Genomic DNA, 17,602 nt, shown 5'->3' with positions numbered 1-17,602 from the left:
ATCCTTTCCAGAATCAGGGCCATATATTGATCATAAACGTCTCAACAAGCATAACAGTGAATTCTAGCATTCTCTAGTCCATCAAACTTAATCTATGGCAAGTAGTCAATCAAGATGAAAGAATAATGAGATCAACAAAATCATCGCCAAGAAAATAAGAGTATAATTCATTTTTTCATTAATCACTCACAAAGAAAGGGCACATGGCTCAAATTCTCACAAGGGTTTATTATGAATCATAACTTATCATCCACATGTTCATATTCTGTACCAAAGTTACGCATGCACCATATCTACTACACATTCATATGCTTTTCATAAATCATAATTAACCAAAGAATATCATCAAACATTATCTCAATCTTGTGATCCTCTTTTAGCCTTAATTTCAGAGATATAAGCTCATCCTAGACAGTTAAAAGGGCATCCTAAGACTCGATCACAAAACAAAACAAAAACAACACATAAAGTGACGCAACAAACATGAAAAAAATGTTTTGGACTTAGGGATATTTCCCTTCTCCTTTCGGTAACTCCTTTGGAACATGACCAGGTGAAGAGAGGAACGATTTTGGCGGAGCTCAGCTCACTTGATTGACAGGGGACGAGACCCTTTGTCAGCACTTCTCGTATCCAATCAACCTAGACATCACATCCCATTGGATGCGCCTACGATGAAGAAGATATTTACCCAAAAATCATTTTGACTCTAACAATAACCAAACAAGCAAAACACATAAGTATAAAACCGAAATAGTAAACACAAAACCTAAAACAAAAGTTAACGCAAAATTTCTTTTTATTTTCTGATTTTTCCGATTTTTTATTTTGTTTTCTTTTTATAACCACAAAACTAGCTCCTAAAAACAAAGTGAAACGTTATACCCTTCCCCCACACTTGAATCATGCATTGTCCTTAATGTATAAACAAGTATAAAGCATACAAAACATCAATCAAGCATGGCATAAGAGTTAACGCAAGAAATCTAAAAATAAAGACAAAGTTTTCGAAATAAAAAGAGAAGGGAAGAGTGCAAGAAAGCAAATCTGCGTTGATGACTCCTCCACAGCTACGGATGAAATGGGTTGCCTCCCATGCAGCGCTTAATGTTTAAAGTCTTTCAGCCTAGACTTGCACCTTCATTTACTCTTCTGGTTGTGGCGCCTCTTGGAGGGGTACATCCTCCACATTATGCTCCACAAACGCCTCATAGTAAGGCTTAAGACGATGTCCATTCACTTTGAATTCCGCTCCAGTTATATGACTCTTTATCTGTATAGCACCATGAGGAAAGACATTAGTAACTATAAAAGGACCAACCCATCGAGAACGTAACTTACCAGGAAAAAGTCTCAATCTAGAATGAAATAAAAGAACTTTTTGACCAATTACAAAGGTCTTTCCACGAATCATCTTATCATGAAAAGCCTTTGTCTTTTCCTTGTAAATCCGTGCACTATCATAGGCATCATTCCGAATTTCCTCAAGCTCATTGAGTTGCAATTTCCTATGAAGTCCAGCTTCATCCAATTCCATGTTGAATGTCTTGATTGCCCACCAAGCTCGATGCTCCAACTCCACAGGTAAGTGACACGGTTTCCCATACACCAAACGAAATGGTGACATCCCAATTAGTGTCTTGAAAGCCGTCCTATATGCCCAAAGAGCATCCTCCAAACGTTGGCTCCAATCTTTCCTTGAAGGACCCACGGTTTTCTCAAGTATCCTCTTGATCTCCCTATTTGAAACTTCTGCTTGTCCACTTGTTTGAGGATGATAAGGCGTTGAAACCTTATGGGTCACATGATACTTCCTAAGCAACGCTTCAATGGTCTTGTTGCAAAAGTGAGAACCTCCATCACTAATGAGTGCTCTAGGCATGCCAAACCTACTAAAAATATTAGACTTTATAAACTCTGCAACAACCTTAGAATCATTAGTCCTGGTGGCTTTCGCTTCCACCCACTTAGAAACATAATCAACAGCCAAGAGAATATAAAGGAACCCATTAGATGAAGGAAAAGGACCCATGAAATCTATACCCCAAACATAAAAGATTTCGACTATTATAACAGGAGTTAAAGGCATTTGATCTCTAGGTCCTAAATTACCAGTTCTTTGGCACCTATCACATGTCATACAAAAATTATATGCATCTTTAAATATAGTAGGCCAATAAAAACCACATTCCAACACCTTCCTAGCAGTTCTATCCGAGCCAAAGTGACCACCACATTGTTTAGAATGACAAAACTCAAGTATAGCTTTTTGTTCATTATTAGGCACACATCTCCTTATCAATTTATCAGAACAATATTTCCACAAGTAAGGATCATCCCAAACATATTGTCTAGCTAAAAACTTAAGTCTATCACGTTGAACACTTAGCATATTACTAGGGAACGTTTTGGACACCAAATAATTAACAATATCTGCATACCAAGGCTCACTTACCTGGATTCCGAAGAGTTGTTCATCCGGAAACATCTCCACTAAGGGTATGGCGTCCTCTTCACTCACTAGCCTACTCAAGTGATCAGCCACAACGTTGTCAGAGCCCTTCTTGTCCTTGATCTCAACGTCAAACTCTTGAAGCAAGAGTATCCAACGAATTAGCCTAGGTTTTGCCTCCTTCTTTGACATCAGGTACCTAAGAGCTGCATGATCAGAATAAATAATAACTTTAGTACCCAACAAATAAGATCGAAATTTCTCTAAGGCAAAAACAACAGCTAAAAGTTCTTTTTCAGTTGTAGAGTAATTGAGTTGAGCATCATTAAGGGTCCTAGAAGCATAGTAGATGGCGTGGGGCTTCTTGTCCCTTCTTTGTCCTAGCACGGCCCCAATGGCATAATCTGAGGCGTCACACATGATCTCAAAGGGTAGAGACCAATCTGGTGGAAGCATAATTGGTGCAGACGTTAGAAGCTCCTTCAAAGTGTTGAATGCCTTCTTGCAATCCTCATCAAACTCAAACGCCACTTCCTTTTGAAGTAGACGACATAGGGGCCTAGAAATCTTGGAGAAGTCCTTGATAAAGCGCCTGTAGAAACCTGCATGTCCAAGAAAAGAACGGACCTCCCTCACACTTGTGGGGTATGGTAAGTATCTAACAAGATCTACTTTAGCTTTATCTACTTCAATTCCACGTTTAGAGATAATATGCCCTAAAACTATTCCCTGTTTAACCATAAAGTGACATTTTTCCCAATTTAAAACAAGGTTAGTTTCTTCACAACGTACAAGTATCAATTCTAAGTTACTTAAGCAATTTTCGAAATCTTTACCAAAGACAGAAAAGTCATCCATAAAAACTTCAATAATTTTCTCAATAAAATCAGAAAAGATACTTACCATGCACCTTTGAAACGTACCTGGGGCGTTGCATAGTCCGAATGGCATTCTTCTGTAGGCAAACGTTCCAAAAGGACAAGTGAAGGTCGTTTTCTCTTGATCCTCATGAGCAATGGCGATTTGATTGTAACCAGAATATCCATCCAAGAAGCAATAAAACTCATGGCCAGCTAACCTCTCAAGCATCTGATCAATGAATGGCAAAGGGAAGTGATCCTTCCTAGTAGTGGCGTTGAGCTTCCTATAGTCAATACAAACTCGATGTCCAGTCACAGTTCTCTGAGGCACTAACTCATTCTCTGCATTCTTCACAACAGTTATTCCAGACTTCTTTGGCACAACTTGAACTGGTGAAACCCACTTAGAATCTGAAATAGGGTATATGACGCCACAATCAAGAAGCTTGATGACTTCTTTCTTCACAACTTCCATCATGGGTGGATTCAATCGTCTTTGAGCCTCCCTAGTTGGCTTAGCTCCCTCCTCAAGCAAAATCCTATGGACACAGGTGGTAGGGCTAATTCCCTTGATATCTGCCAAGGTCCAACCAATTGCAGTTTTGTGTCTCTTAAGCATCTCCACAAGTTTGTCCTCTTGAGTTGGCGTCAAGGATGATGAAATGATTACAGGCAATGTCTCTTTATCTCCCAAATAAACATACTTCAAATGATCTGGCAATGGCTTTAGTTCTAGGGTAGGTGCCTGGATCACTGAAGGTAAAGGTTTATTAGTAGAGATGGAAAGTGAAAAAGAAGGACTTGACCTACCTACATAGGACGTTGCCTCAAGAGAAGCAACGTTTTCTAGGTGGATAGATTCATAAGAATCCGTGAGCTCTTCCTTAGGTATGGTGACGCCATTTTCAAGAATGCCAACGCCACTTGCAATGGTTGAAGCCATGGCATCATCCTCCATAATCTCCATGAATTTCTGCGCAAGTTCATCAAGTATATCAATAGAAAAACATGATTGAAAATCACTTAGGGGATACCTCATAGCTTCAAAAATGTTGAAGCCAACAACTTCTCCATCGAATTCCATTGACAAGGTGCCAGAATACACATCAATTTTAGTCCTAGCCGTCCTCATGAAGGGACGACCTAGCAAAAGTGGCGTTGACTTGGGAGAAGGCTCCTCCATCTCTAGGACGTAAAAATCAGCTGGGAAGATTAACTCACCCACCTGCACAAGTACATCCTCAACTAACCCCTTAGGGTATGCATTAGATCGATCTGCCAATTGAATAATAACATTATCATGTTTAAGTTCACCTAGACCTAGAGATGCATAAACAGAATATGGCATAACATTTATAGACGCACCTAAGTCTAGCATGGCATTTTCAAATCTAGTGGTTCCAATAACACAAGGGATAGAAAAACTCCCTGGATCCTTACACTTGTCAGGCATTTTGCGTTGAAGCACAGCTGAGACGTTCTCACTTACCTTCACCACTTCTCTCTCACGGTTTTGTCTCCTTGTGGTGCAAAGTTCCTTCAAAAATTTTGCATACTTAGGAATTTGCTTTATGGCCTCAAGGAGAGGTATGTTGATTTGCACTTTCTTGAAGGTTTCCAAGATGGCCTTTTCGGCCTCATCCTTCTTGGACTTAGCATATCTGCTTGGGAAAGGCAAAGGAGAAGAAGATGGATTAGTAATAACCGAATTGAAAGAGTTAGAAACTTGTCCTTTAGGTTTCGGTTCTGCAGTAGGAGGTGTCACATGAGCCTTAGACGTTGCAGGGTCCTCCTCCTCCTCTAATGTTGACGTTGAAACCTTCTTAGGAGGCTTTGGAGGGTCTACAAGGGTCTTACCACTCCTTGTAGTGACGACCTTTGCTTGCTCAAAGTGAGGATTAGGGATGGTACCACTTGGTAATTTTCCTTGCTCATGAAACTTACCCATAAACTCCACAACTTGACTCATTTGCTTCTTCATCTCATTCACATCCGTGGATATGGCATTGATCTGATTCCCATGATGAGTTTGACCTGCAATTAAAGCTTGAGTAGATTTGGTTAGAGTTCGGATCAATTCATCATTAGAAGAAGAAAAAGAAGCATTTGAATTATAATTCGAATTGAAAGGAGTAGGGTTAGGAGGTTGAGGCTTTTGATAAAAGCCTTGAGGACGTTGTTGGAACCCTTGAGGTGCACTTTGAACGTTGTCATTGTCCTTCCAACGAAAATTGGGGTGATCCCTCCATCCAGGATTGTAGGTATTCGAGTAAGGATCATTCCTAGGACGTTGGTACCCTTGTTGGAAACCTATGGCGTTAACACCTTCCTGTCCTCCACTTTCCATGAGTTGAGGGCATTGATCAGACACATGCCCTTGCATTGAGCAAACTCCACACACCATAACTTGTCCATGCGCTCCCTGAGACACAAGAGAAGTAAGTTTGTTAATTTTATCCTCCAATTGAGCTAAAGTACTTACCTCATGGACCCTTTCACGTGTGGTGGTGGATTTGGGCCTAGAGCTTCCATATTGTTGTTGATTCAAGGCCCTATTCTCAATCAGAACCATTCCAGCCGCAGGTTCCTTGTCAACAAACGATCCACCAGAAGCTGCATCTAGCATGTCTCTTTCCAAGTTGGTGAGCCCATCATAAAAACAAGTGAGCAAGGTCTCATCCTTCATGCCATGTTGAGGGCATTGAGTGGTGAGAGACTTGAACCTCTCATAGTAATCTGCGTAGGACTCATCTTGCCCTTGTTGAATTCCACTTATCTTCTTCCTAAGCATGATGATGCGAGATGTAGGGAAATATTTCTCAAGAAACGCCTTCATCATATCAGCCCAAGATGTAATCCGTCCACTTGGCAACTCATAAAGCCATTGCTTTGCCTTGTCAGCCAACGAAAATGGGAAGGCTTTTAACTTCAAAATATGCTCATCAGCTCCTTGAGGCTTCATGCTAGTGCAGATGAACTGAAATTCCATCAAGTGGTTGTTGGGATCTTCCATAGAGAGTCCATGGAATGTAGGAAGACGATGAAGTAGCCCAGACTTCAATTCAAAATCAGCTGTTGCCCCCTCAGCTGCAGCAGGGTAGGTTATACAAGTTGGAACGCCACCAGGTGGGATCACAGATGTAGAGAGTTGCCTGATGGTGAGAGCCATTGGTGGTGGTGGTGGTTGAATGACTAAGAGTGCACGAGGTGATTGAGGTGGCGTTTGGTGAGGTGATGGAACAACTGAAGTGTCAGAAGCTTCTGATCCTCCCTCTACTCTATTCCCTTCACTATCTAATTGAAGCTCACGAAATTGAAGTGGAGTGGTAACTTGGATGTCAAAGAGATCCGAGTTTTTCTTAAGCTTTTCAATCCGTGCTTGAATGACGTGGAGGGGCGTTTTGGTGTACTTGGGTGGTTCAGACGATCCAGACATTCATTGATCTGTAGTAGAACAAAAGAATAAAGTTAGTAAGGTATAAACAAGACGTGGACCAAGGTACACACATTAAAACGTCAGATATATGCAAATATACACATGGCCAACGAAAATTATATAGTGGTTAGTTACAATTTCTTACAACTTTCGAAATAATCAACTTTAATAAAAGAATTGTAAGTCAAAGTTTAGACGTGCGGCCCAGAGATTCTAATGTTAATACAAGTCTCCCCCCCTCTATCTTTTGGTAACTCTTTTCACACAGAGCCAGGTAGTAGAGGAACGATTTTGGCGGAGCTACTCCCACATAGTGGTTTTGGCTCTCTTGTAAGCACTTCTCGTATCCAATCAACCTAGACACCCTGTGTTACTAAGGTGCGCCGCAGAGATAAAAGGAGTTGCTTGACAAGTATTAATAAAAGAACTCTCACCTATTCCGTTATGACTCACATCCTTCTTACCAAAACCAATTCTTTCGAAAATTGTCTAAGTGTATGACTTCAATAAGACATAATGAACCATTGTTTTGGACGTGCGGCCCAAGTCCTTGCCTCTACACATATTTCTTCTCAAATCCTTTGGGCAACCTTACTGAAATGGCCAGTGCGGGGGAGGACGAACACGAGAGGTAGAAACCATTTTGGCACAAGCTACTCCCACATAGTGGTTTAGGCTCGTTTGATTGCACTTCTGGATTCAAAACCTATCATGGACGTTGTCCCCTTCCTAGTCACCATTTCACATAGGCTATACTTACTTAGATAAGAAAAAGCCTAAGTGCAAGACATTTTTCAAGTGTTAATAAAAGCCGCCCTCAACCTTAAAAGACCTGAATCAGGTGCTAAATAAGGGGTTAAGGCTAGTATCAACAAACGAGACTTCACCTATTCCATAATAGTTCAAAATCCCTTACCAAAATCATACCTTAGTGGCGTTTTCATCACATGAAGACTTTTCAATCCCCGGCAACGGCGCCAAAAATTGATACGTGCAAAAGCATTCGCCAATTTAAACCCTGAAAATGTCGAGCGTTAGTATAGGATAAGCAGGGATCGTTCAAGCCGGGGATTGAGGGTGCTAACATGTGAGAAACAAATCAAAGAAACATAGAATATACATTACACAAAAATTAGAATTTTTACAAGTACAAGCATGCATAAATTTCGAACAACAAAAGAAACAACAAAGAATTAGAGAGCATACATACATTCACACGAATTTAGAGAGCAAGGAATGAGAGAATAACAAAAATATACAAGTATATATATAGGCATGGACGAAAATAAGAGAGAAAACAAGTTAGAAAAGGTTTAGAAATCCTACTCCTATTTATACACAATTTACAAGTCCAAATCATATTGGGAATCCATATACAACAAGGATTACTAGTTATATACTAATTAGGGTTACTTAATTATTAAGAAAACAAATTATTGACCAAGTCAAACACAAAATACTAAGTCAAAACTAACTCTAACTACTTTCCCTAAAATTTAGGAGCTAATCCCTAAAAAATAGGAGCACATAACAAACTCATAACAAACTCCTAAAAAACACTAAAACTAAAACAAACACATATTTACTATTCACGGAGACACTATTCACGAATTAAAAACATTTATTATTATTTTTTTTATTTATTATTTTTATTTAACTAGGTTAACATGCTACCTAAAAATCTAAGTTAATTTTATTTATTTACACAAACAAGAAAACATAAAGATGGGGGGTTTTTGAAGATTGAAAACATAAATTTTCAGAAAATAAACAAAGATTGAAAACGTTTTTATTTACATAGGTGGGAAAAGAAGAATTTTTGAAGAACAATTTTTCAAGAACTAATCAAGAACAATCCATTCATGCAATCTTTAATCTTTTAGTTACCATGAAACGATATCAACCAAGAAACAAAGTTACAAGCGCCCAATGTCCCTTATATGACTTCCCTTTACACAATTGAGTAGAACAAGCGCCTAAACAATATACTTCAAATGCAGGTATCACACAATCAAAGCAACTCATGATCTCATGCATTCGAATCATTAAGCACAAGTGAAAGTTTAGTCAATAAACATGCAAATTCAAGTACTCAAAGCAAGTCTTTTCATTACATGCATAATCTGATCTCGACCTTTGTACAAAGCCTTTACTACTTTAACGAACTAGGATCAACAAGCGTTCACCTAATTACTAGCTCCAATTACATGCAATCATCCTAAGTTGCGCACCCAAAGAACAAGAACACATAAAAGTTTTCCATAAAACAAAACCAGATTATCATTCCATATTTCGGCAACAAATAAAGATCAAACATACATAAACCAATCAATCATTGAAAAGAACATCAAAATCTCATTCAAAAATCAGAAAGTTATCTCATGGTTTCGGTTTTACACATAAGGAAAACAAAACAGAAAATACAACTACAAAAACACTAAACCGTAAAGAAAACATAGGGAAGATGGTATGAACAACCCTTGACTACGTCCCAAGGTCCAAAGCAGATCCAAGGCAGCAACACAAGGTAGAATTCACGGCTAGGATGGAGGATGGCACGGCTAGGAACTTGTAGATGCAAAAACCTGAAACTCAAGAGCAAACCGGTGAGAAACGAAATTGTGGAGAATAATGTGTCAACCCTGAACGTCTAATACACAAGGTATATATAGTAGAACGTCTCAAGGCACTCCCAATTCGTTTCTACTTGGTTTCTCTTAGTTCGTGTTGATTTAGGACTTCTTTCTCTCAAAACAGATTTCCGGCAGCATTGACCTCAGTCCACTAAAACGGCCATAACTTTCTCTAGAAAATAGCTATTGATGAGCTGTAAAAAGCTCTGGAAACTACACATCTGTAGCTTTCCAACCATATAAAGATCATAATTTTCTGAGCTCTGAGCGATTTTTGACACTCCGTTGAAGTTGACTGATCTGCACAGGCAGATTTCCGAATCTGTAATGGATTTGACTTTTAATGCACAAGTTGAGTCCAATTCGGTTTCCCTTTGCATCACATGCCTCTCACATGCCTTCCACGCCTATTCTGAAGTAGAAACGTCAAGAACCTTCAAGAACCCTCAAGAATCTCATGAAATTCCAATCCTTACTCAACTAGAAATCCAAACTCCACATTGCTTTGAAATCCGAATTCCTTGTTGCTTTCTCTTCCATGTGCACGGCATATGACCTTCTTGAGACTTCTAGATGCTTCATGATCGTTCCATAGCTCTCCTATTATGAGTAGAACTCCATATGCAAGTAGGTTTCCTAGTTGAATACAAACTTCTTTTCTGCGATTCTTCTACACTCTTCCGGAACCTTCTTGAGTAATCCTTATCCAACAGGGACTCCTTATCATACTAGAATTCCTTATCTGAGTAGAATTGGGTTTTCCTGTCCAAGTAGAACTTCTAATTTCCACGACTTAAGAGTTTGAGTCCAAGTCAGCTTCTGATTCCTACTCCAACTAGGATTCCTTTTCCTAGTCAAACTCGGAGAACTTCCATTTCTTCATTTCTTTCCATTTCTGCGCCACTTGTGCCTTCCTTAGCCATTTTTGGACTTTGAGACTCCATTTTCACCTGAAAAACACTAACTAAGTTAAATTGATCGAGATAAAGGAAATAACTTAGCAAAATATAGGGTTTAAACATTATAAACGTCGCATTTTATGCTCCTATCAAGTTTCCAACGTTACTATGAAAAAGAAATGGAAAAATAAAGCGTTGTGACGTTGGAAGATGACATGGCATAGAAGTGACGCATGGAGGCCCAAAAACTCTCAAGACTTGTTGGATTTTCGGCTAATTGGATAAAAGCCCACCAAAGCCCATGGAACTAGGGTTTGTGACGCAAACCCTAGCACTAAAGTTGTTGTTGCCGTGAATTTGCAAGAGAGAAACAAGGAGGTGGCGTCCAAGAAAATCAGAAATTAAAAGGAGATTTTCTAGGGTTATTTTTATGGAAATAAATCAAGAGATAAACCCTAGAGACTCCCAGCCGTCCAAGCAAGAGAGAAACAAGGAATTGCCGTGCAAAATAAAAGAGAAACCCTAGAGAATTCGGCCAAGGGATAATGAAGAGAGAAACTAGGGTTTTGCCGTGTGGAAAATCAGAAATTCAAGAGAGATTTCGTGGAGATTTCTTAGGGAGCTTTTAAAGGAAAGAGAATATGTGTTGAACACAAAAAGCTCTCAAAGGAGTCTAGGTTCGTCCCCCTTTATTCTCTAAATATATTGTTGCCGAAATTGGTGAAGGAAATCAGAAAATATCTCTATATATTTCGGCAAGATTATTTAGGGAATTAATTCTGGAATTTTGTGATTGGTTGCACCACCTCATAGGGCTTATGTGGCACGAAATCATTGGAGGGAATTATGTGGAGGAAGCAAGCTATTGCCGTGAGTTTCTCTAGGGTTTTACACGGCTTGAAGACCTAGAAGCCATCCCCTATATATTCCTCTCTTCTCTCAACGTCAAGGAGTTCCTAGTTCCACACTTTTGCATTTACACTTTGAGAAAAAAATCAGAAACTCTCCCTAGCCTAGCCGTGTTCATCTCCATCCTCTAGGGCAACCACGAAGTTCAAGCAAGGCCAAGGAAGAAGAAGACAAGCCGTGCACACCATCCATCACCACCCTTGGAGATTGCTTTCGAAATTCAAGAGTCCATTCATCACTTCATTCATCTCATCTTCATCACGGTGTAATCCGATTCTCCTTGTAACCTTTGCTTTGTAATTTTCGTTGGTTATGCCTTAGTTGACACAATTGTTTGAACAAATATTGTTTTCTGAAATTTTATGATTAATTGTTAATTTTCAGATTCATATATTGCGAATTATGGTTGCTTTTGTGTGAGTGTTTGATTAAATTTGCATGATAGAAATCTTTTGTATGATAATCTTGAATGGTTCGAAACATTTAGGGTTTTTATGTGAATGTTGCTACGAATTCGAGAACATGGATCAACTTTTTGGTTTTGTGTTCTTGAATCGATAAGTAGTAAAGGTTTTGTACAAAAACCGAGTTTAATCAAAGAAGATTGCAATTAGGTGGACTTTTTCATACTAAGTTGCACATTTGAGTTGATAGCCTTTCTAGGTGCTTAATGCATTAAACATGACATGATTGACTAGCTTTCTAGGGTTTGATTGCATGTTTGATAGAATTAATCTAGGTGCTTTCGCTTAGGTTAATTAGCATTGAAAGTAAAATATGGGAAATTGTTTGCTTTTGAACGTTTCACATGATCAACTCCTCTTGCATGACTATGATGAACAATGATGAACTTGAATCAATTTTAATCATGAGTTTCGAATTTGATCTTTGTTCTTGCATCCCATTTATATTTTTATGTTTTTGCATTTTAATTATTTTCTTAACTTAGTTTAAAACTAGAAAACCAAAAATCAAAAATCCCCCCTTTTTCGTAATTATGTATATATTTTGTTTTATTTTTGTAAATATTATACTTTGTTTTAATTTTAATTGTTTAATTGTTTGACAATGACAGGTGTACCCTCAATCCCCGGAATAGAACGATCCCTATTTACTTTATACTACTAATGACATTTCAGGGTTAAATTGGTCGCTTCCCAAAAGCGACACCAGGTCACTGAAGAGGACGTTGCAGACACAGAAGAGGAAGAAGAGGAAGAGCACGCCCGTGTTGAGCAAATACAGGCACCAATGGCTGAGACTATTAGGCAACTATCTAATCCTACATGTGGGGGTGCTGCGCCCTTATGCATTGCCTATCCAGAACCAGAAGAGGGGCTTAATGATGATTTTGAGTTAAAGAGTGGGTTTCTGCATCACCTACCCAAGTTTCATGGGATGAGTAGTGAAGACACCAACAAGCATCTCAAGGAGTTCGAGTTTGTCTGTGGGAGTATGTGCCCTAAAGGAGCTGATATCAATATCTTGAAGATGAAGGCATTTCCCTTTACTTTGGAGGACAAGGCCAAGACTTGGCTATTTGAGCTGCCTGCTGGCACTATCAACACTTGGGATAGGATGAAGGGCGAGTTCCTGACGAAGTACTTTCCTGCCTCAAAGGTCACTGTTTTGAGGAAGCAGATTAGTGGAATTACGCAAGGACATGAGGAGAATTTCTGCAATTATTGGGACAGGTTTAAGAGCCTTGTAGCATCATGCCCTAACCATGGGATGAGTGAGGGGTCCCTCCTTACCTATTTTTATGAAGGACTCACCGCTAATGAGCGTGGTCTGTTAGATGCTGCTGCTGGAGGATCCTTTATGGATAAGACACCTGCTGATGCCAAGGTGCTACTGACTAATCGTGCACTAAACTATCAACAATATGAGGGGGTGCTTTCCTCTCAACGGAGGGTACATGAGGTGTCCACTAACTCTGCTCTTGAAGACAAGGTCAACAAGATGTCTACTTTGCTGTCTCAAGTCTTAAACGTTAATGGAGGAGGAGCAATGGCTCAAGTGTGTGGGATGTGCTCGACTCAAGGGCACCCCACTGATAAATGTTCCCAGCTTGCCTCTCCAGAAGGATGGGAATCTGTTAACGCCCTAGGGTATCAAGGAGTTCAAGGAGGTCCGAGGTACAACCCTTACTCTAATACATACAATCCTGGGCTCAGAGACCACCCCAACTTTCGTTGGGCCAACAATGATAACACCTTGAGACCACCTCAAGGCCCAGTTCAGAATTCTCAGCGCCCACCAGGTTTGTTTTTTAGGCCTCAGGTACCTCAAACTTTTGGTATTCCCAATTCTGTACCTCCACCTCCTGTTTCTAATACTTTGAGTGCCCCTAATTATGATGAACTGTTGAAGTCCCTTGCTGCAGGGCAACAACAACTTAACACGGCTACTCAAGCTTTGGTTGTAGGACAGGCGACCCATTCAAAGGATATTGCAGAGCTCAAGAATCAAATGGGCCAAGTGGTGGATTTCATGGGCCGGATTGCTGAAACAGGGAAACTTCCAAGCAACACAGTGCCTAACCCAAGGAATGAGCACGCCCAAGCCATCATCACTAGGAGTGGGCGCGTACTAGTTGACCCTCCCAAAGCCTACAAGAAGGCCCAAGCGGCCCATAATGAAGAAGAAGACGTTGTGGAGGTGTCTAAGAAGGATGTTGAGAAGGACCCAGCTACATCAAGGGTGGAAGTTGACTTGCCCCAAGCTGAGACACCCAAAGGTACAATTCCTAACTCTACTGGTTTAGTTAAGACTAACCCAGTTGTTTCTATACCTTTCCCAAGCAGGTTTGCCAAGACAAAGAAAGATAAATCTGATCAAGAGATCTTGGAAATCTTCAAGAAGGTTCAAGTGAACATGCCCTTGATCGAGTGCATCAAACAGGTGCCTAAATACGCCAAGTTCTTGAAGGAGCTATGCACCACAAGGAGGCAGACAAGAGAGAAGGAGGTGGTGAAAATGAGCGAGACGGTATCAGCCGTTATCCAGAGGAAGCTACCCCCAAAGTTGAAGGACCCATGTTAGGAGCATAAAATGCGACGTTTATAATGTTTAAACCCTATATTTTGCTAAGTTATTTCCTTTATCTTGATCAATTTAACTTAGTTAGTGTTTTTCAGGTAAAATGGAGTCTCAAGGTCCAAAAACATCTAAGGAATGCACAAGTGGCGCAGAAATAAGAAGAAATGAAGAAATGGAAGTTCTCCCAGTTTGACTAGGAAAAGGAATCCTAGTTGGAGTAGGAATCAGAAGCTGACTTGGATTCAAACTCTTAAGTCGCGGAAATGAGAAGTTCTACTTGGACAGGGAAACCCAATTCTACTCAAATATGGAATCCTAGTGTGATAAGGAGTCCCTGTTGGATAAGGATTACTCAAGAAGGTTCCGGAAGAGTGTAGAAGAATCGCAGAAAAGAAGTTTGTATTCAACTAGGAAACCTACTTGCATATGGAGTTCTACTCATACTAGGAGAGCTATGGAACCATCATGAAGTATCTAGAAGTCTCAAGAAGATCATATGCCGTGCACATGGAAGAGAAAGCAACAAGGAATTCGGATTTCAAAGCAATGTGGAGTTTGGATTTCTAGTTGAGTATGGATTGGAATTGCCGTGAGATTTTTGAAGGTTCTAGGGAGTTCTTGACATTTCATTCTTCAACAAGGCGTGGAAGACATGTGAGGGGCATGTGATGTGAAGGAAAACCGAATTGGACTTAAGTTGTGCTTTAAAAGACAAATCCATTACAGATTCGGAAATCTGCCTGTGCAGATCAGTCAACTTCAACGGAGTGTCATAAATCGCTCAGAGCTCAGAAAATTATGATCTTTATATGGTTGGAAAGCTACAGATGTCTAGTTTCCATAACTTTTTACAGCTTGTCAATAGCTATTTTCTAGAGGAAGTTATGGCCGTTTTAGTGGACTGAGGTCAATCCTGCCGGAAATCTGCTTTGTGTTAAAGAAGTCCTAAATCAACACGAACTAAGAGGAACCAAGTAGAAACGAATTGGGAGTGCCTTGAGACGTCCTCCTATATATACCTTGTGTATTAGACGTTTCAAGGTTAAGAATTTTCTCCACAATTTCGTATTCTCACTTGTTCTCTCTAGTTTTCAGGTTTTCGCAATCTTCAAGGAGAAAGGCCGTGACCATCCACCTTTCTTAGCCGTGATTTTCACTTGTGCACCATCTTGGATCTGCTTTGGACCTTGGGACGTGATCAAGGGTTGTCCACACCATAATCTCATCATGTATTTTCACGGTTTTTGCTTTCTTGTAGTTAGAATTTCTGCTTTGGAAAATCTGTTGTGTAAACCGAAACTATGATGTGACAAAACTGTTTTCGAAGTATAATTTTCATGTTCTTTTCATGATTGACGTGTTTGTGTGTCCTTTGTCTTGATTAATTGCCGAATATATGGATTGTTGATCTGGTTTTATGCTTCAGTACATGTTAACGATTCTCAAAGTCTGACAAACAATTAGGAAGAATTGCATGTAACTTGCTAGTGATTAGGTTATGCTTTGTAACTCTAATTCGAATAAGTAGTAAAGGCTTGCTTTGAGTCGAAATCAGGTTATGCATGTGATGATGAGTATTGACGCCCTTGGATTTGCATGTCTATTGATTCTTTCTTGAACTTAATGATTTGAAAACGGGATTTTTCATTATTGATATCGAACTTTTCAAAATAAAATTGATTTAATTTTCAATTTGACTTAAGGAAGAAAGTTAAAAGGGACATTGGTTGCTTTGATCTTTTGTGTCTTGGTTGATAGCTTTCCATGGTAATTAAAAGAAAGATAAAGGGATGCATGAATATGTTGTTCTTGAATGGTTCTTGATAAGTTGTTCTTCGAAAATCCTTCTTTTCCCACCTATGTAAATAAAATGTTTTCTTGTTTTTAATCTTTTAATGTTTTCGAAATTTTATGTTTTTCAATCTTCAAAAAACCCCCCATCTTTATATTTTCTTGTTTGTGTAAATAATTAAAATTAACTTAGACTTTAGGTAGCATGTTAACCTAGTTAAATAAAAATAAAATAAAATAAATAAATGTTTTTAATTTCATGAATAGTGAGTCCGTGAATAGTAAATATGTGTTTGTTTTAGTTTTAGTGTTTTTTAGGAGTTTGTTATGAGTTTGTTAGGGTCTCCTTGTTTTTAGGGATGTCTTCCTTAATTTTAGGGATTTGCTCCTAATTTTTAGGAAAAGTTGTTAGAGTTAGTTTTGACTTAGTATTTTGTGTTTGACTTGGTCAATAATTTGTTTTCTTAATAATTAAGTAATTCTAATTAGTATATAACTAGGAATCCTTGTTGTATATGGATTTCTAATGTGATATGGATTTGTAAAATATATTTAAATAGGAGTAGGATTTCCATAACCTTTTCTAACTCAAATTCTCTCTTTCTTTCGAAATCTATGTCTATATATACTTGTATATTTTGTTGTTCTCTCATTCTTTGTTCTCTAACTTTGTGTTAAATGTATGTCTTTCTAATTCTCTCTAATTTTCGTGTAACTTGTAAAGTGTTCTTATAATTTTGTAAATTGTATATTCTATTCTTTAATTTGTTTCTCACATGTTAGCACCCTCAATCCCCGGCTTGAACGATCCCTGCTTACTCTATACTAACAACTACATTTTTCAGGGTTTAAATTGGCGATGCTTTGCACGTATCAATTTTTGGCGCCGTTGCCGGGGATTGTGATGCAGCTCGAAAGCAAGCGCATAATTTAACCCTGAAATGTCATTAGTAGTACGTAATAAATAGGGATCGTTCTATTCCGGGGATTGAGGGTACACCTGTCATTGTCAAACAATTAAACAATTAAAATTAAAACAAAGTATAATATTCACAAAGATATTCACAACTATAAACATTGTACACGAAAAGGGGGGATTTTGTTTTTGGTTTTTCGAAAATAAAATTAAGTTAACAAAACAATTAAAATGCAAAAACATAAAAATACGAATGGAATGAGAGAACAAAGATCAAAATCGAAACATATGATTAAAATTGACTCAAACCCTAATATTGTTCATCTAAGTCATCAGAAAGGAATTGATCATGTGAAACATTCGAAAGCAAATGAATTCCCATTTTTTACTTTTCAATGCTAATTAACCTAAGCGAAAGCACCTAGATCAATCCTATCAAACATGCAATCAAACCCTAGAAAGCTAGTCAATCATGTCATGTTTAATGCATTACACATAGAGAAAGGCTATCAACTCAAGTGTACAACTTAGTATGGAAAAGTCCACCTAATTGCAATCCTCGTTAATTAAATTCGATCTTTGTACAAAACCTTTACTACTTTGATTCAAGTTTACACAAAACGAAAAGTCCATTTCATGTTCTTAAACCTAGCACCAATTATAT

At 38.7% G+C, this 17,602-nt stretch overlaps 1 non-coding gene across 1 annotated transcript; it reads left to right on the top strand.

The window, feature by feature from the left end:
• Window positions 1-5,996: 5,996 nt before the first annotated feature.
• On the top strand, window positions 5,997-6,103 carry LOC112181206. Its single transcript, XR_002928722.1, has one exon. It is a non-coding gene; the product is annotated as a small nucleolar RNA R71 (small nucleolar RNA).
• Window positions 6,104-17,602: the final 11,499 nt, after the last annotated feature.

This window comes from Rosa chinensis, unplaced genomic scaffold (assembly GCF_002994745.2).
Source record: "Rosa chinensis cultivar Old Blush unplaced genomic scaffold, RchiOBHm-V2 RchiOBHmChr0c06, whole genome shotgun sequence".
In the NCBI taxonomy this organism is placed as follows: domain Eukaryota; kingdom Viridiplantae; phylum Streptophyta; class Magnoliopsida; order Rosales; family Rosaceae; genus Rosa; species Rosa chinensis.
The sequence above is the reverse complement of the archived record's forward strand: the minus strand, read 5'-3'. Positions and strand labels throughout refer to the sequence as shown.